This window comes from Lithobates pipiens, unplaced genomic scaffold (assembly GCF_037356315.1).
Source record: "Lithobates pipiens isolate NorthernLeopardFrog02 unplaced genomic scaffold, aLitPip1_a1.2 Scaffold_13, whole genome shotgun sequence".
Taxonomy (NCBI): Eukaryota; Metazoa; Chordata; class Amphibia; order Anura; family Ranidae; genus Lithobates; species Lithobates pipiens.
The window spans coordinates 480,512,069-480,533,452 of NW_027507718.1; the positions used below are offsets into that span (position 1 = coordinate 480,512,069).

General features: G+C 41.7%; 1 protein-coding gene across 3 annotated transcripts in view; it reads left to right on the forward strand.

Annotated features, from left to right (window-relative positions):
• CTBP1 (C-terminal binding protein 1) overlaps positions 1–21,384 on the forward strand; it is an 873,727-nt gene that overhangs the window by 526,037 nt on the left and 326,306 nt on the right. The gene's annotated exons all lie outside the window — the stretch shown is intronic.

A 21,384-nucleotide genomic window follows, 5' to 3' on the forward strand; every position in this document is an offset into this window, starting at 1 on the left:
GCCGCCTAGATGTAAACCTAGACTGAAGCAGAGCTGCTAATTACAGTTCCTGAAGTAATGATCACCACTAGAGGGAGCAGTTGTGATTTTGGCTCACTATGAAGAGGCAAGCATGTAAAACTGCATGGGTTGTTTTTTGTGTCTTTTATTATTTTTATTTATTTTTTATTTGTGCCCAGAGTTAGGTTTTAAGTCTGGCTCGCATCGCTGAGTAATCATTAGTTCTAAATTTCGCACTTTTTGCAGGAAGTGGTATAGAATCTGCATTTTCATAAATCTCCTCTCTCAATGAACACCGGTCATGCTAAATCATTATCTTTTTAACCACTTGCTTACTGGGCACTTAAACCCCCCTCCTGCCCAGACCAATTTTCAGCTTTCAGCGCTGATGCACTTTGAATGACAATTGCGCGGGCATACAACACTGTACCCAAATGAAATTTTTATCATTTTTTTCCCACAAATAGAGCTTTCTTTTGGTGGTATTTAGTTACAGCTCGGAGTTTTATTTTTTGCTAAACAAACAAAAAAAGATGCAAAATAAAAAATAAATATCATGTGTAATAGTTTGTTATAAAATTTTGCAAACGGGTCATTTTTCTCCTTCATTGAAATGCGCTGATGAGGCGGCACTGGTGGGCACTGGTGGGCGGCACTGGTGGGCGGCACTGGTGGGCACTGATGGGTGGCACGGATGGGTGGCACTAAGGGGCACTGATGGGTACCACTGATAGATGGGACTGATGGGCACTGATGGGTACCACTGATAGGTGGCACTGCTGGGCACTGATGGGCGGCACTGATGAGCACTGGTAGATGACACTGATGGGCATGGATATGTGGCACTGAGGTGCAGCGATGTTTTTGAGGCAGATTGTGGGCACTGATAGGTGGCACTGTGGGTACTGATGTATGGCACTGCTGGGTGGCACTATGGGCACTGATGGGTGGCACTGCTGTGTGGCACTTTATTAATCATCTGGGGGTTACTGGCAGGAGGCAGGTGGGCACTTATACGCTGGCCGTGAACGGGACTGATGTCTACTAAAACCTGAGTACTCAGAATCTGGTGCAGCTGTGCATGGTAGCCAATCAGCTTCTAAGTTCAGCTTGTTCAATTAAGCTTTGACAATAAAACCTGGAAGCGGATTGGTTTCTATGCAGAGCTGAACCAGATTTTGTGCATTCCAGTTTTTTAGTAAATCTCCCCCCCCCCCCCCCCCCATGAACACAGTGACTTGGCCACTGTTCATCAGTTCTCAGTGTTTTATTGGAGCTTACTAAAAGGCGGATGCTGCATTTTTAATCTGTGTTCTAATGGCCTCTGTGAAAGGGCCCGGTGCAGGAAATGCTGTTAATGATTATTGATCTGCATAGCTTGTTATGCACATATCTTATAGCCTATGACTATGCTGAACTATGCATGTTTCAGCCATGCTGTCCTTTTATTTTTAGCTGGCATGCAAGAAGGCGATGACGGGAAAGCTCATGCAGTCTATTGTCTGACTAGGAGATTATCACATTTCCAGTACATAGGACTGTCTTTCCTGTTAAAGCGGACCTTCACCCTAAAAAGCATGATGGGTTGGGCTACCCTGCTCCCCCCCCCCCCCCCCCCTCTTTTTCCAACTTCCAATTTGAATATTTCTTTATTTTTGTAAGTTCTTTATTTGTACTACAAAAGCAGGACTTGCGCAGTTCTTGTCTAGGTGATTTTTTTTTTTGTACAAGTCTCCTTTAAGGGGGCGTGGCAAGGGGTGTGTCCTATGCCTGCATACCCGTCTTTATGCCTGCCTGGAAGATCTCCTGCCTGTGCGCAGATGTGATGACGGGCTCTTTCAGGACCCGAAGGCCAGGCAAGGCCTGAGGGTACATCCGTGCATGTGCCATTATGGTGGCACCCAGGAGGGGCGAAGCCACCATACTAGGTGGACTGATGTTAGGCTTTTTTTAAAGGAACCCTGTCATGGAAGAAACCAGAAGAACTGCAACTGCTGAAAATTTAGTCACCTGGCTGTGAATCCGACACGGGGCAAGAAAAACTTTAGTGTGTGTGTGTGTGTGTATGTATGTATGTATATATGTGTGTGTGTGTATATATATATATATATATATATATATATATATATATATATATATATAATGTATATGTGTGTGTGCCCATAGTCAAATGAGGGATCCGCGGGCATCATATGACATCCTGGGCTTCCCGGCCATTTGATGGGGTGAACGTGCCCCCGCCACGTCACTTGGTAGCCGATGAGTGCCTGCCGGCCACGATGTCCACTGAGCACCCGCGATTGCCCGTTAACAGAGCCAGGACGTGGATCTGTGTGTGTAAACGCACAGATCCACGTTCTGTCAGGGGTGAGAAGACCGATCATGCGTTCCGTGTACAGAGGAACACTGATCGGTCTCCTCCCCTTGTGAGTCTCCTCCCCCTACAGTTAGAATCACTCCCTAGGTAACACATTAACCCCTTGATCGCCCCTCTAGTGTTAACCCCTTCCCTGCCAATGACATTTATACAGTAATCAATGCATTTTTATAACACTGATCGCTCTATAATTGTCAGTGGTCCCAAAATGGTGTAAAAATTGTCTGATATGTCGGCTGCAATGTCAGTCACGATAAAGATCGCAGATCGCCGCCATTACTAGTGGAAAAAAAAAAAAAATTAAAATAAAAATTCCATAAAACTATCCCAAATATTGTAGACGCCAAAATAGACACTATAACTTTTGCACAAATCAATCAATATACGCTTATTGCGATTGTTTTTTTTTTTTTTTGTTTTTTGTTTTTGTTTTTTGTTTTTTTTTGTTTGTTTTTTTTACAAAAATATGTAGAAGAATACATATCTGCTTAAACTGAGAAAAAAATTGTTTAAAAAAAAAAAGGGACATTTTATAGCAAAAAGAAAAAAAATATCGTGTTTTTTTTTTTTTTTTTCCCCCAAACAAGTCGTTCTTCTTTTGTTTTTATAGCGCAAAAAAATAAATTAATAAATTATAAATAAATATTTGTGGGCAAAAAACGATTAAAATGTAATTTAGCTACAGTGTTGCATGACCGCACAATTGTCATTCAAAGTGCGGCAGCGCTGAAAATTGGCCTGGGCAGCAAGGGGGTGACAATGCCCTGTATTGAAATGGTTAAGCCTAAAGCTCTGCATGATAACCAGGCAGTAAGAAACGTCATCATCAGGTGGTCGGCATGGCTACTTTGTTTTAATAAAACTTCCCCTGATGGCCATGAAAAGTTTCAAAGTTTATAAATTCTGTTTAAACTTCTTACCGTCATTCCACCAAGCACTTTCAGATTGAATAGTTCTCTTCAGATAAAATCTTTTTTCGCTTTGTCGTACGCTGTAGGAGGAGACGCCTTCTTCTTTGCCTTCATGACTAGAATTTGAAATTCTACAACTCTGTGATGGGTTTTTCCGTTCTCTCCATTAGCATGAGAAGAATCTGGCGTTTACACATTTTTTTTTTTTTTCTGTGGTTTTGATCATTGTTGGCAATTTTTATAGTTTTATTTTCCCTTTTATATTCATCGATGAGTTACGAAATTGTAATTTGATTGCAATAAGCTTCTAAGTATATGTCTGAGTAAATGACAGAAACACGTTTTGGTAAGTTTCTGAATGCACTAAAACCAAAAGTACTGGGACGCCTGCCTTTACACGCAATGAACTTTAATGCCATCCCAGTCTTAGCACGCAGGGTTAAATATTGAGTTGGCCCACCCTTTGCAGCTATAACAGCTTCACCTCTTCTGGGAAGGCTGTCCACAAGGTTTAGGAGCGTGTCTATGGGAATGTTTGACCATTCTTCCAGAAAGGCTTTCTCGTCCAACATCAGTGCCTGACCTCACAAATGCGTGACTCCGCTCTAATTCATCCCAAAGGTGTTCTATCGGGTTGAGGTCTGTACTCTGTGCAGACCAAGTTCCTCCAACCCTAATTTACACATCCATGTCTTTTATGGACCTTGCTTTGTACACTGGTCCAAATCATTTGGAGGGAGTATTATGGTGAGAGGTTGCTTTTCAGGGGTTGGACTTGACTCCTTAATGCCAGTGAAGGGAACTCTTAAGGCATCAGCATACGAAGACATTTTGCCCAATTTCATGCTCCCAACTTTGTGAGAACAGTTTGGGGATGGCCCCTTCCTGTTCCAACATGACTGCCCACCAGTGCACAAATCCTGTCTGCTGACCATCTCCTTTCACAATTTTCTGGATTCCCTGCATGCTTTGCAGTTCTGTTTACTTTCCATTTCTAAAGACTACATATCCCATGGTACCTGGCTGCCTGCAAGCAGTTATTCCTATACTGACTCCGCCTCCTGACACTCCTCCTCTCAGCACCTCTCTAGTTTAGAAGGCAGACTGAAATATGTGAGACAGCAGTGCCTACTCACAGGACATAATGACCATGTGTGTCAGAATTCCAGGAAGTAAATGTGTGAAGATCTTCACAAAGTAAGTTTAGAAACTTCAACACCATTCAGAATAATAGGCGTAGGCTAGGAATAATTGAAATATAATGAATATGATTTTATATTCTGACCATAGATGCTATCCACTGACTTCATAAAAGTGACCTATTTTTCTCCCATTGTCATCAGTGTACCCTGTAGGCCCTATTTTGTCTAAAACATTGCAAAATGGGAAAAGTATCACTTAAGTGGTTGTAAACCCTCCCCCACAACTTTGTCCCATGTAAATCGGCATAAAAAACCCTAATGAATACTGCTTGTAGATGTCTCCTTACTTGCTTAGTATTGCTATCCTTTTTTTCTTTAGAATGACGTCACTGAGCATGCCCAGATCTCCCCTGATTTACGGCACCCTCTCTATGTGCTTGTCTATCTGTTATCAGGACTTCCTACGGCACACCACTGATATCCCAGGAGGCTGCAGAATCATTCAGAGCTTCCTCCTACACACCATGTGACCATGTGACATCACATGCAGTGTAAACCTGGCCAGCTGAAGCTGATAAGACTCTCAAAGGTAAACTTTAGACAATTGGCACAAGTAAATACTATGAAATAAAACCAGTCAGCTATGAGCAGAGAAGCAGGGTTGCCATAGAAACGTTGGATTGAGAAGGAGGCTTTAATAGTACAGGAAGTGCTCAATGTAAGGGCGGAAATACACTCCACTGTGGACTCAGAAAACAATACTTAAAGGGGTTCTGCACTCAAAATACAACATTTGCCCATTCTGTTGCCTATAGTTAATATATCTCATAATGCCACCTGTTTTTTTTTTTTGATTCACCTACCTTTTGTAATCTTCAGTACTTTATTTTAAACCCCTGCGGCGATGGGCGGTCTCTTGCGGGGATCAGCGTAATTTCCTGTTGAAGCCCGCACTGTCTCCTGGGATCTCGTTCGTGTAATCCCAGGAGACATTGCGGCTAATGCACCCGACATCTCGCGAGATTTCGGGTGCTACAGCCGACATCTCGCGAGATTTCGGGTGCTACAGCCGACATCTCGCGTGATTTCGGTAATTACAGCCGAGATCTCGCGAGATCTCGGCTGTAATTACCAAAATCACGCGAGATGTTGGCTGTAGCACCCGAAATCTCGCGAGATGTCGGGTGCATTAGCCGCAATGTCTCCTGGGATTACACGAACGAGATCACAGGAGACAGTGCGGGCTTCAACAGGAAATTACGCTGATCCCCGCAAGAGACCGCCCATCGCCGCAAGAGACCGCCCATCGCCGCAGGGGTTTAAAATAAAGTACTGAAGATTACAAAAGGTAGGTGAATCAAAAAAAAAAAACAGGTGACATTATGAGATATATTAACTATAGGCAACAGAATGGGCAAATGTTGTATTTTGAGTGCAGAACCCCTTTAAGATGGTGCTGCCTAACACCTGGAAACACATTTTTAAAGTTTCTTTAAACAGTAAGTAATATGTGATTTTTGGCTGGATTACAGTGGCTATAGTTTGATTATTACTTATAATGAAATAAATGAAAAGACGCATCAGAGTGGGAATGTTTACTTCCTCTTTAGTCACACCCACAAATGTTTGTGGCAACTTTTTTAATTTAAAATTTTTTTTCCCCTTCAAGGCATCTCTTGTATTTTTCAAATATTGGCAATTAAGTGGCTATTACGGTCATGATACTTAAAAGGTGCTTATGTGAACAAGGCCTAAACATTTCCACTGCACGTTTAACCACTTAAGCCCCGGACCATTTTGCAGCTAAAGAACCAAGCCCCTTTTTGCGATTGTCGCTTTAACTGACGGTTGCGCAGCCGTGTGACGTGGCTCCCAAACAAAATTGGCGTACTTTTTTTTTTCCCCCACAAATAGAGCTTTTCTTTTGGTGGTAATTGATCACCTCTGTCTATTTTTTATTTTTTGCGCTATAAACAAAAATAGAGCGTAAATTTTGAAAAAAATTCAGTATTTTTTGCTATAATATCCCCAGAAAATATATTAAAAAAAAATATTTTTTTCCTCAGTTTAGGCCGATACGTATTCTTCATATTTTTGGTTAAAAATCGCAATAAGCGTTTGATTTGCGCAAAAGTTATAGCATCTACAAAATAGCGGATAGTTTTATGGCATTTTTATTATTTTTTTTTACTAGTAATGGCGGCGATCAGCGATTTTTTTTTTTTTTTTTTTTTTTTTTTTTTTATTTGTGACTGCGACATGGCGGACACGTCGGACAATTTTGACACGTTTTTGGGACCATTGGCATTAATACAGCGCTCAGTGCAATTTTTAAAAATGTCACTGGCAATGAAGGGGTTAAGTGTGACCTAATTTGTTTCTTACTGTAGGGGGCGTGGCATGGCATGTGACATCACTGATCATCGTTCCCTATGACAGGGAACAGACGATCAGTGACCAGCTCACTAGGAAGCACGGGGGGAGGTTTGTTTTTACCTGTACCTCTCCCCGTTCTTCAGCTCTGTTACCCGATCGTGGGACAACGGGTCCCACGGTCACGGAGCTCAGGACCGGGTCGCGAGTGCGTGACCCACAGCTGGGCTCTTAAAGAGGAAGTAAAGGCTATTTAAAATTATTTTGGATGTATGCTTTGGGTCGTTGTCATGCTGAAAGATGAAGTTCCTCTTCATGTTCAGCTTTTTAGCAAAAGCCTGAAAATTTTGTGCCAATATTGACTGCTATTTGGAACTGTTCATAACTCCCTCTACCTTAACTAAGGCCCCTGTTCCAGCAGAAGAAAAACTACCCCAAAACATGATGCTGTCACCACCATTCTTCACAGTGGGTATGGTGTTCTTTTGCTGATGTGCAGTGTTGTTTTCGCGCCAAAAATATCTTTTGGAATTATGACCAAAAAGGTCAACCTTGGTTTCATCAGACCATAACACATTTTGGGAGACTTAAGATGTGTTTTTGCATAATGTAGCCAGGCTTGGATGTTTTTCTTGGTTAGAAAAGGCCCAGACCTCTGAAGAATACGGGAGATTGTTGTCACATGTACCACACAGCCAGTACTTGCCAGATATTCCTGTAGATCCTTTAATCTTGCTGTAGGCCTCTTGCAGACTCCTTGACCAGTTTTTTTTTTTTTTTATTTTTTTTTTTTTATTCTCATCTTTTCATCAATTTTGGAGGGAGGTCCAGTTCTTTTGGTAATGTCACTGCCATATGCCTTATGCCATATTTTCTTCATGGTGTTCCATGGTCTTTTGTACCCTTCTCCTGACTGATACCTTTTTAACAATTAGATCCCTCTGATGCTTTGGAAGCTCTCTGCGGAGCTTCTGCGACTATGGCTTTTGCGACTAGGAAAATGTCAGGAAAGACCTTCTAGAATAGCTGAACTTTTATTTGGGGTTAATCAGAGGCATTTTAAATGATGGCAGGTGTATACGGACTCTTATTTAACATAATTTTGAATGTGATTTCTTAATTCTGAACGCAGCTACATCCCCAGTTAGAAGAGGGTGTGCAGACTTGTGCAACCACGTAAATATATATATATATATATATATATATATATATATATATATATATATATATATATATATATATATATATATATATATATATATATATAATTTTATTTATTTTTTTGTTCCCCATCCTAAAAGATTTGTTTGTTTTTCAACTGAGTTGTACAGTTTATAGGTCACCATTAAAGGTGGAAAAAGTTCTGAAATTTATCTTTCTCACCTTTTTTTTTTTTTTTTTTTTTTTTTTTTTTTTTTTTACAGCACAGAAACCTGACATTTCAACAGGCCATGAAAAAAAAAGTAAATTTACCAAAAAAAAAAAATAAAAAAAAAAAAATCATGCAGTGTTTACCGCAAAATGAAAAATACTCCCAAAATGCAACGTGGTAAGCTCCAATTCCCGAACAGAACCGAAAGTTAAAAAAAAAAAAAAAAAAAAAATGCTATATTTATCATCAAGGTTGCTGCTGGTGGTATAGCATGCAGTATTTGTCAGAAACACTCTGCTTGTCTCTTCCCCCCCCCCCAATAGCTGGTTGCTAAGGACATACTTAACGGTGGACTCAACTGTGAGCATGTTCCCTGCTGAATGTAAAAACATGCTGACAATTAAAAATTATGGAAAAAAAATGCCAAAATGAAGAAGAAAAAGGGAGGGGGTCACCCCCCCCCCCCCCCAATGCATACCAGACCCTTATCTAAGCATGCAACCTGGCGGGTCAGGAAAGGAAGGGAGTGTTCTCTGCTTCAACAAGGGCCCCCAGATCCCGCCCCCCCCCCATGTGAATGAGTATTGGGGTATTGTACTCTTACTCGTTCACCAAAAAAATTGTCAGAGAAATAAGAGTTTTTGACAATTCCTTCCTTTATTAAAAAATAAAATGTAGATCCAACGTCACGACGCCCATTGCACCAAAAAGAAGGGGGAGGAAAAAACCTCCTGCCCCGATGAAGGCACCTGCCGTCTGACTTGTCCTCCCTCCGTCTGACAGTTCTTAAATGGCTAAGGGGAGGAGTGACCCTGTGACGTTACCTGTTGCCAATAACAAGTCTGATATTTTTAAAGGTCCTTTACAGACCAAGCTGTCCAATAAAATGGGCAGTAAGAGGGTTGAGACAAAGCATCTAACACTAACAATGATCTGTATTTTATTCATTTCATGTAAAACCTTTATCCCAAAAGTTAAAACCTGTTGCTGTAACTGCATATAAAGTATTAGCTGTAGTTTGGTTTCAATTTGTTAGTACTCAGATTTAAATGGACTCGACTAAGCCCCCGTACACACGGTCAGAGATTCCGGCAACCAAATCCGTTGAATTAATTCCGACAGATTAATTCCGGAAGAGGACCAGAAGTGATGTTGCATACACACGGTCGGACTCGGTTGTCAGAAAATCTGATTGTACATAACGTGATGACGTTATTTCGTTATGACGGGACTACGTTCAGGCTAGTAGCCAATAGCTTTGGTCTAGGAATTTGATCTGAGCATGCGTGGCACTTTGTCCGTCAGAGTAGGCTACACATGTTCAGAGTATGTCCAATCGGAGCATTTTGTCGGAAAATTTTACCGGCAAGTTGGAAAAGTTGGTCCGTCGGATATTCCGACAAACAGTCCGTTGCAGACCACACACAGTCGGAATATCCGACAAAACGGTCCGATAGGAAACACTCCGTTGGAATCTCCGACCGTGTGCACAAGGGCTAACACTACCCTCTCCCCAGACTGTCAGTGCTGCTATCCAAAGGTATCTCCATTGCTTCTCCATTCTTATCAGACACACCCTAAGGCAGGAAGTGTTACTGGCCAGATCACCAGGTAAAAAAAAAAAAAAACGAATGCCGCCACCTCGAAGAATTTGCAAGCTTTAGTATGTAACAATTTTTAGTGTTTTTGAATTTTTAATACCACTTAAAAATGGTAGTAAATTGCATAAAAAAAATGGGGGGCTTGGCTGCTTTAAGAAATAATAATATGGCATACCAACACATTATGGCGGACTTGCCTGAAAACAAAGCCAGTGTCCTGCTGTCACCACTGAAGTGTCCATCTTCACCTGGTCTTCATTCTGGGCTCACATGCTTCAGCAATATGAATGACCGAGCCGGTGATGACATCACTCTCACGCATGTGCGCAGGAGTCGCTGTTTACTGTGAGGCTCTGAAGGAGTGGCAAGAATATGCCGTTCCTTCAGAGCACATGTGCCAGTGAAGTCAACCGCGGCATCTAAAGTAAATATCTCTTAAATGGTGCATTTTGGGAGATCTTTACTGTACCTATAAGTACCGTATTTATCAGCGTATAACATGCACCCCAAGTTTAGGAGGGAATTTTAAAGAAAAAAAATTCAATTTAAATGGCCATTAATGCAGCCTTGTCAGTCATTTGCAGCCTTGCATCGCAGCCTTGTCAGTCATTTGCAGCCTTCACCGTGTCTTTTGCAGGCTTGCCATTTAAAAATGGCGCCGAGATACAGAGCGCATGTCCTGTGCATCTCGGTAGCTCTTAGCCGTTCTCGGTGGCTTTCAGTGCGGTCGAAAATAGCCAAAAGCCGCAGAGAAGCTGACAATTGGCGGTGGGATCGACGTATAGCACGCACCCACGATTTTCCCGATTTTAAGGGGAAAAAGGTGCGTGTTATAGGCCGATAAAGACGGTAAACCTCATACATAGGAGTGTACTCCTCCCACTTTAAAGCATAGAACACCAGTATTTGGGCAGGTTTACAAATCTGGCCCTCACAGCCAGGGCTTTTTTTTTTTCACCTGGAATGTGGCAGAACTCCATTCCACCATCTCCAGCTATCGCCCTCTGCTGTCACTTGTAAACCCAGAAGCTTTCTGGGTTTGCAAGGACAGCTTTCCTCTTAGCGGCTCTCGCAGATCCCTTTCTGCTCTGTATGCGCTCACAGCGGGGACAGGTGCCAACCGATGATCTCCCTGTAAATGAGAGAGGTGTAGCGGCTGACACTACCAAAACATAATAGACCCGGATTGGGTAGGTGAGAAGCTTTTGGGGGTGGTGGCAGAGAAGAGGGCTGTAGGGGGAGACGTGTGCAGAGAGTGGTGCAGAAGTCAGAACCAAGGAGGGGGGGGGGAGTGAGATGTTGACAGCCTGTGAAAAAGAGCTGAACCCCACACTCTATGTAGCACACTCCACAACCCTGCACTCTGTACGTAGCACACTCCTGAACTCTGCATGCATAGTCCTACAGATACAACCAGCCCTTTGAGGGCAACCATGACGCCAATGCTGCCCGTGATAAAAAGTTAGTTTGACACCCCTGCTATAGAAGTACATTGGTTCGTTAAATGTGGAAGGTCTGAGAACTGTGTCAAACAAATGTGAAGATTATGCCATTGATACAAGCTCAAGGCCCATTGACGTGGGGCTTTAAGGGGTCATCGTGGAGCAAGCGCAATGAGTAAACCATGTGTCAAAATTAAATTGTATTGGATCATCCTAAAACGGCTTTTAGGACTTTTTATCAAAGATGCATTGCGAATTGTCGTACTGTCAATGCCATATGCATAATTCAGTCCTCGTAGTGCTAGGAGTATCAGTCTTGGCTGTAGTTTAATATTTTCCAAGTCACATTTAAATGTTTCATAAACTGTCCTTAGCATTCCACACCGAAAAAACATTCCACATCGTTTAATCCACGCTTAACTATTTATTATGCACAGGTCATAACTCAGAATGCTGGCCGCTTCAAGGGCCAATCTTCTATTTTTACCCCTCTGCAGCGTAAATAAATGAGAACAATTTGTGCTCCGTCATGTCACACTTCCTCAATGTCATTAAGTCTTTCTTCTTTTCAACCAATGATACTTTTTTAAGTCATCCTGAAGGTAATTTGCGTCCATCAGCTTGACACGAATATATACTTAAAGGAGGGTAAAAAAATGTAATGGATAGGAGAAGGAATTGGAAAGTATAAAGAACCTTAAGCGGACAGTTTGATAAATACAAAGCTGCAGTAGAAAAGCAAGGGTGTTCACTGGTAAAATCATTCTAAAGTTTCACAAGATCAAATCTCCGGGGACAAGGGGGCTTGTTGGGGTAAATGAAGTTTACGGTTTCCTGTTTGAAACTTACTGTCAAATCGTAGTCATTTCCTTTTTTTTGTGCCAAAATAAACCTTAAAGAGATTTAGATGTCGTGTTTTTTTTATTATTATTTTTTTTTTTTTTTTAAACGATTGCCTCCATAATATAAAGCACCAAAATACTATGCAGCACTATGCGAAATGTGGAGAAGAGTTCCTGTAGCTCTCCAACCCGCCCAATGTGTATTAATAACAATAATATAAAATCTTTGCTAATATTATTGCTGTATAATATTATATTTTATTCCCTAATCCTATTCTGTTATTTTTGCAATAACAAGAACATTTAAAAATATAACCTATAATACAATAAAATTGCTCTCCATTATTTATTATTATTATTAGATACACACTGTAAAATATGTCCCATCTGCATACAGGGCAGTGCTGTTTCTCGGCCTAGGCTGACACGCCTAGGCCTAGGGCAGCACCTTGCATGGGGGAATCAGAGGGCGGCATTCGAAAAAAGCCCCCGACCTGTCTTGCCGAGTTCTGGCGGCTGCCTCCTGCACAAATTCAGCCCCTAGCGTCGGCGGGCGGTTTGCTGTTGCACGGCACTTGTAAATATTATGCTAGTGTGCTTAGCTGAGGGGGGGTGAACCAATTTCACACAACTTGACTGGCGGTGGCAGAACCTTGGGCTCTGCTTAAGGCCCTGCCTACCCTCCTCCGTGCAGCTTTCCACACTGCATCTTCTCCCTGGCTCTGAGTGGGGTCGGTCTGTGACACTGATAATAGGAGGAGAGAGAGAGAACAGGAGGGGAACCCGCAGCGGTCAGGCCAGCAGGCAATATCTACTAAGTTACTATTACTTTTGTAATGTGTGCCAGGCAGCCAATCACATATAAGTGCCTAATATGGAAATTAATATGAAGATCTTGTTGCAATAAAGTGTCCCGTGCTGCAAACTCAGTCCACATTCAGTGAAAGTTCATATACTACAAAGTTTGCATTGATTTCAGCATGCATGGAGTACTTTGCACGTGCTGAAAGCAATGCAAACTTTGCAGTAGTGGTGAGTGACTTGTATAGCGCTACCTATGCGAACTGAATCTCCTCAGGGCGCTTTCTTGCCACCAGAGTCCATCTGCGGCTTTGCGTGGTCCTTTACCCCGTAAGGTCCTGACACGCTTACAAACACATACATTGACATACATGAACGAGACGCGCGGCAGCTCCGTCACTGAGAATGCTGCTCTTAATGCGCCTGCGCGCCGCTGTCTACGGCGCATGCGCCGTAGACAGCGGTGCCTGTTTTTTCGGGTAAATATCTCCTAAGCCATATAGGTTTAGGAGATATTGCTTGGACCTACAGGTAAGCCTTAATCTAGGCTTACCTGTAGGTCAAAGTGGTTTGTAAGGGTTTACAACCACTTTAATATAAGCACTTACTCACCTCTATAACTGCAGCCACTGTGGATGAATTAATCCTTTAAACTTTGAAGCTAGATCCTCCAAGTTTTACTTTCACTTTCTTTCTGTAGCTCAGCTCCTTCTCCCACATTGGAGTTGGCAGCCTGCCAGCTATCTCTAAATGTAAATACAGAGCAGGTGTGGAAGAAGATGGGAAAGAGAAAAGTGCTGAGTCTGAAACAAAACTAACAATTTCAGTGCTTCTATTGTGATATTTTCAGGTGAGCTGCTTCACAGTGACTGCAACTGCAGAGGTCAGTATGGGCTTATTACAATACCCATTTACTGCTCAAGAACAAGTAAATATTTGAACATCCACAACCCCAGTTCTACTTTTGAAGGTCCATTTGACAAGGAAATAAAAATTCTATTAGTGCAAGGAGTTAATCGCCACTTTCTTGTGAAACCGTTCGTGTTCTCCTTCGACCCCTAATTAAAACACTTGTGTTGGCAGATGGCAGTGTGAGGTCAGCCGGAGGTCAGGAACGGGAATGCTTCTATGGAAAAGACTTTGCTGTTTCAAACCATAAAACACCAGCAAGTATGTAATAGCCGCGTGTCAATAGACATGTCATTTCTGTAATGACGCTAGTCACATCGGTTCACCTTGACAACGGACCCTTAATATGACTTGATTGTGACGAAGACTGATATTCATGCCATATTTGACTTGTATTGGGGTGCAATACGATTGTTTTTCAATGACAGGGCTGTTTGATCTCCCAAGTGGAACCTATTAACATTCTTTGAATTTTTCTGGAAATGTATTTATTTGCGTACTTTTTTTATGTAATATGTTCAGACATAAACCTAAAAATTATTATTTTATGTTTTAGTCAACCAAGTATAAAATATTTTAGCAAAAGTGTCCAAATGGAAACTTCTCCCTACCCTGCCTCTGATGGTCAACTTTGATCTTGGCCTGCAGTAGTGGTCACCAAGTGCAGAGCTAGTGTTGGGCTCCTTATTATAAAATCCAGCATGGTCTGCACACATTAAATCATCTAAGTATTAAAATGGGTCTAAAATCAGAATGTGATTTAGGCTACTTTCACACTGGGACAGGGGTGTGTTAGCGGTAAAGCACCGCTAGTTTTAACCCCCGCTAGCGGCCAAAGAGGGTTAAAAGCGCTCGTTTTGCAGGCGCTTCGGCATTGTTGCCCATTCATTTTAATGGGCAGGGCGTTTTGGGAGCGGTGTATACATCCTCCTGCCCCACCCCAAAGATGCTGCTTGCAGTGTGAAAGGGGTCTTACTATTATAGGGCCTTTCTTGACATGTGACTAACTATGCCTCACAGCTATTAATCTGCTTTGTGGGATCTAAGGCACTGCTAGTCTCAGGATTTGGTGATGTCAGTATTCTGCTGCTCACTGTTCTCTGTACCTGAGGACCCGTAGTGTAAGGATTTTCTTAATTTCTTCTGTGTTTTTTTTTATTTCTGCGCCACCTTTTTGAATATTCACCTTCCAGTCTTCCTTCCTGCATTGTCTGCTGTACCAGGGCACCATGGCCAGTCCACTGTACTGGAGGGTGGGGGTGAGGAATGTGTTTTCTATTTTACCTGGCATGGGGGAAACCATAGCCAAAGATAAGTAGTGGAGGTATATACCAATCTTGAATTAATGACTCCCAAGGGCATCATCCCATAAAAATTACATCAAAAGAGAAATTGGAAACATCTTGGCACTTTAAATATGCCACTGGGAGTCCAATTACCATAATGTTGGTTTAAAAAAAAAAAATCTTTATTACCGTATTTTTCGGACTATAAGGCGCACCGGATTATAAGGCGCACTAGCAACGACCGGCTGATAAAATGGATATTTCCATATATAAGGCGCATCGGACTATAAGGCGCACCGGATTATAAGGCGCACTAGCAACGACCGGCTGATAAAATGGATATTTCCATATATATAAGGCGCATCGGACTATAAGGCGCACGGTCGATTTTGTGAGAAAATTTAGGCTTTTACGTGCGCCTTATAGTCCGAAGGTTAACGTCAAGAGACTTGATCTGTGACTCCATGCGCGCCCATCTGACAGATACTGTTAACAAAGAACTCCAGCGATGTCAACAGGTCATATATAAGGCGCACCGGATTATAAGGCGCACGGTCGTTTTTGGGAGAAAATTTAGGCTTTTACGTGCGCCTTATAGTCCGAAAAATACGGTACAGTTCCTATAATAAAAATAAAAATAAAAAAAATCAACCAACAACTGCAAGGTTAACAAGACATGGGCAAGTCCCATATGATGTTCAGAATGACACAAATTAATCTATGCTATTTTGTTGGTCCCCAGGACCATATATTGTGAAATTTGCTTCGCCAGGCCCATATATTGTCAAATTTTGCTAATGCTATCCAGTCGTAAATACAATTATATATATATATATATATATATATATATATATATATATATATATATATATATATATATATATATATATATATATATATTACAAAGGAAAGAAAATTGCAAACATTTCATAAGCCTATAAACAAAATATAGTAATCATCGTCTTCATATGAATGTTAAGGCTGTCCACTGTACTAGGAAGGGTGAGGGGTTTGTGCTGTCTGGAGGGGAAGGGAGATGGTGGGTCGTTGAACAGTCCATTTATACCACCTTCTTTTAATGGGTCAGATACTTCTTGCTTGCTGATGGTGCCAACATTTACAGCCTAGAAATAATTCTGGATAACCTCTACAGCCTGGCCTTTGCGCTTCTGCCCTTGGTAGTCCAGGTTGACCTATTGGCTGGGTCCTCTGCCCTTCTGGCTGAGGTCATACAATATATTTTTATAAAGCAAATGACCTGGTTATTTGCTGGCTCTTATTGCAGAGGGCACAAGTATGCTCCTGAGCCCTCCCCAGCAGATTCAATATCTAATTTACCTGTAGCCTTAGCAGCCTCTGATCCATATGCTAAAGACTCTATTTGATTGGCTAAAGTGCTTGATTGCATAACTTTCTTGTAAGAAGTAGGACAGCGCACTTTGGATCAGCTTTATGCGTTAACTCATGGCAAGAGTAAAAGTTGAAGTTTACATTTGGGCTCATGAATTCTGAATGGAATGTCTGTTATTGCCTTCCTTCACCAGGGAGGCTTTCTGGCTTCTAGGCATAAAACTTGCTTGCATGTGGTCATATTTCCAAAGCACCAGTGCTTTTTGCAGTTTGCTGTAGGACCCCTATACTGCCAGTTCACATTCCTGCCATTTGGCCTATCTTCTGCACCTCAGGTGTTGACCAAGTTGCTAGCCCTAGTATTGGGCCCGTTGTGTTTTCGGGTATTCCAATTGTGGGGATATTTCCTTGACCTCCCTGTTTAAGGTAACCGTTGTCAAGGGCACTGTCAAACAATCCATCTGACTGTCCAAGCATCAGGGTTTAGGGTGGATCCTAAAACTTCAGAAATTATTGCTTGAACTAGCTAAGCATGTTGGGAACTTTCTGTTTTGGTTCTGAACACATTTTGGGCCAGACTATTTCTTCCTCAGGAAAACTCCTCCGTTTCAAACTTCAATCCAGAATTTGTCTGAATCTACATTTCTGTACAACAATTTTTGGGTGATGTTTACCTCCTTTTTTTTTTTTTTTTTGAGGCAGTTCCCTTTGCCAAATTTCAGCCGAGACATCTGCAGTGCCATATTCTGTCATCATGGGAAAGACAGTCCAGTCTATAGACCATTTCTGTTGATGCCAAGGACCAGGTTATGCTGGGCTTGGTGGCTTAGGAATCTGACTCTGGATATCTGAAGTAATTTCTTCCAATCTTTTGGAAGATTTTCAAGAATCCATCCGCTGGATTGAGATGGGAGTGCATTCTGTTGATTCTCATTGCTGTGGTTTGGACCAGGAGTATGTGGCACACTGACCTACCCCCACCTACGGTGTGCCTACTAGACCATCAGGATCTACTTTGCCATTCTCCTCAATCACCGGCTTTGACATGGCTGTTAAAGCTCAGGTTCTAAGGGACAGGGACATCCTATTCTCATGGCTAGGAAGTCTGCTTCCTGCGAGATCTACCTTTTGTATGCAGAAGGCATGCTTTCACTCCTGGAGCTTCTCTGTGGGACAGATTCTTTTTCCTAACCAGTGTCAAGAACATTGACAAATATTTGTCTCTTTGCACTTTCAAATGTCAAGTGTCTGCAGATTCTATTGTTTCAGAAGCAGTTGGCTTCACACTCTGGTTAAAACATCTGTGCAGTGTCTCCCAAACATTTTCTTGTTGACAAACTTAATACATAAACCTTATGTGCTTTACTGATCCTTTTTCAATGCAAGCCTACCTGTAAAGCCTTGTACACACAATCAGATTTTCAGATGACCATTCGTCCATTTATTGTTGCATGCTAGTCTCATGTCGAAAGTGAAGAGGTTATTCGGCATACAAAAATTCTCGTACGACAATACAACTTCAGAGGTTGTGACTTCATGTGTTGAATAGTTTTTGTATGTATTCTTTTGTTTCTGAGCATGCGTATTCTTGCTCTTATTAAAAAAAAAAAAAAAAATTCCAGTTTTTATTTAATTAGTATGGTTTTCGGGCAAAAACAAAATAAAAATAAATAAATAAATATATATATATATATATATATATATATATATATATATATATATATATATATATATATATATATATATATATATATATATGTATATGTGTGTATATGTGTTTATTTTTATTTTGTTTTTGCCCGAAAACCATACTAATTAAATAAAAACTGGACGCGGAGTTCACGTACGACAAAAAATGTATAGTCTGCAGATCCAGCTTTTGTCAAACGAAAAAAGGGAATCGGCTGTCAAACACCATACTAAGGATCTGAAAATCGGCAGATCGTTTGTTCGGGCAAAATTTTACTTCCGGTTTTCGTATCGTGTACGGGCCTTTGGGGCCTGTTCTTGCTTTATTGTGGGCGGTTATATATATATATGGTGCTCTGCACTTTTTACTCTACCTTACACAACTGGTCACATTATAGTGCCAGCGACTTCCCTATTTGTTTTGGTCGCACAGTAATTTCAAATTTTTATGTATATAGGCAGCAATCTTTATTGAACATTTGAGGCACAGTGCATTACTACAGCAAATTCATTTTCAACGCATCCAAATGCAGAGAAATTACTCGTGCTCTATTTGTATTCTCATTATGATAGCATGATGTGAATAAGCACTACATTCACACTTCTCCATTGAGGGGTTTACTCTGACAGCACTTGATGCATGCATGAGTGTGAGTGTATGGGCTACTGGAGAGAGTTCCTGGTCTAATATTACCAATCGGCCCCAGTGAAGTCAGGGCTGTGTGTCTTGGTTTTATAGATGGTTGTGATGAGTACAGAGAGTGCTGTATTTTGGCATAGGCTGAAAAGGCCCAGGCCTAGGGCGGCACTTTGCAGGGGGTGGCAAGAGCAAAGCTCCCCACCTCCCGAGTCAGTCCATTAAATGCCTAGGTTGCCTGCTGCAGCGCCTCACAAAGAGCCTAGCGCGTGCTCAGTTCGCCCCTCCCCTCCACACGGACAGGAGAGCAGAGAGAGATCTTGTCGGCTTCTTCTCCTGTGCTATAGGGTCAGTCAGATTTGGACTTCAATAGGCAGACCCAGCTACATTCTGCATATCCTTGAGGGGTGAGAGTGAGATACCGATCCTCTTCACTGTCTCTCCTTGCAAACCTCACACAGCGGCTTTTCTGTGCTCCAACTTTGTTTCTCGAATCTCTCTCTGAATAGGGACGGCTCTCTGATAATGAACCCTCTGTGTTGTTGGTGCTAGGGGAGGACTGTGCTTTTCTTCTCTACATCAATGGACACATGTACAGTGCTGCTTACATATATGGTTAACTCTTTATAGCTCAATATCTGCAGGCTGGTACTTCTGGGATCCATGGAATTTAACACCTGGTGTCTGCTTGTATATGTGGTTATCCTTTCATAGCTACTTGTATGTCTAAGGCTCGGCTCACACTGGAACCGGCCTCAGATTGCACAGGAACGCTGTGCATCCCTGTTCTCCGCTTCAGGGACGAATCGGGAAAAAATCTTTGCCTGAATTCGGCCTTGAAACAGAGCCAAAGATGCAGTTTCAGAGAGTCGGTCACATTCTCCTGCTATGCGAATTGGATGTGGGTAAACCAACATCCAATTCACATAGTTGTGAACCCAACTTAATGCTGCCTTCTGACGTATAAAGAGAAGTGTAATTTCTGATCATAGATAAGTCTGAATTTTATCACCCATCCTGATAACTACATTAAGCCCAGGTTTACACTGATGCAGGTTAGAAACCATGCAAGTTCAGCTGAACTCGCACAATTTCAAACCAGCAATGCAGTCCGACTTCAGGGGGGGTCGATTTCACAGACATCTGTGTGGGCTCATGCACAGATGTCTATTCAAATTGCCCCCTACGTCGCCAAAAGTAGCACAGGAACTACTTTTGGGAATTGGTGCGGTGCCACAAAGTCGGCATTGCACCAATTCGGATGATGCCATTGCCGGCAATAGCTGCCGATTTTGGCATGGGATTTCGAATGTTAAATTGGCCCAATGTGAATTGGTGCTTTAAAGAGGAACTGCAGTCTGGTCACATAATTTGGTATGATTAGAATGAAATAGGAGACTTTTATTGGGCACTGGTGAGGCTGCGCTGATGGGCACTGGTGAGGCTGCACTTGGTACTCACTTTTAATATATGGAAAGAATGGTGGAGCTCTAAGAAGAAATGGTGTAGCCTAAAGAGAAAAGGGTATGGTTTACAGATGACGGGGCAGGTCTTAAACAGGAAGTGGCATGGCATTGACAGGAAAGGGTGGGTCATATTTAAATGGGGGGGGGGGGTGCACAAATTTTAACCAGGCCTAGTGCAGCACAAAACCTAAATACACCACTGAGTACAGCCATGGGGGTGTTTCAAGGATAACTGTGATGAGGACGGGGGGTGGTTTTAGGGGGAGATGGTAGGTAGTATGTTAGAACCTGTTGGCCTTTACCTGGTAAGTTGGACACTGGTCCAATGAGCAGACACTTCAAGGTCATTGGTAATATGCAGATCACACGATTTTGTGCTTTTAGCATCTTAATTTTTACTTTTAGACGTAGTATAGTGGTGACTGTGTCAACCATTGCTCACATGATTTTGGTCCCGGAAATCTGCTCTGAATTCTTTGAGTTGAACTGTGGAAGCTATTGGACCAAAGTGACAACTGCTAACATTTTAAAGAGGTCAACAATGGCAGTGTATGTATTTCTCTATTTGTGCAGGTTTCTTTTACAACCCCATTCCATATATACATTTATTATTGTCAAATGATAAGCAAAGCTCTAGTATCTTCCACTAGGATCCAGTTATCTATTGAAACTACAATTATACCATTCAGCCTTGTCATGCTTTCTATGAATATTCAATGAACTTTTAATGTATTCTCAGGAACACACGGGCAATGAGCTTCTATTAAATGCATTGTCATCTTGCTGTTAAATGCGGCATTCTGCTTGTGAATTGACCTTAGAAGTAATTCTGACAGAAGATGGATGTGTGATACCAGGCATGGCCTTGAGTTGTTTTTTTCCCAGCTTGTCAGGGTTTCCTCTGTGTTTTGCATCCAATATTTTCATGTTAATACTTTATAATGTCTTAAAAATGCTAAAAAGCATACCTGTGCTTTAGTGCTAAACCTAATCCTGTAAGGCAGAATGGGTGGAGGAGGCGGCTGCTGTGCTCTGTTCCTCTTGCCTGTTAAAATAAAATGGGCTGAACATTATTTTTTGTTTTTGCGCTATAAACAAAGCGACAATTTTGGTAAAAAATGCAATTTTTACTTTTTGCTATAATAAATATCCCCCCAAAAAAAAAATAAAAAAAAAAAAAAATATA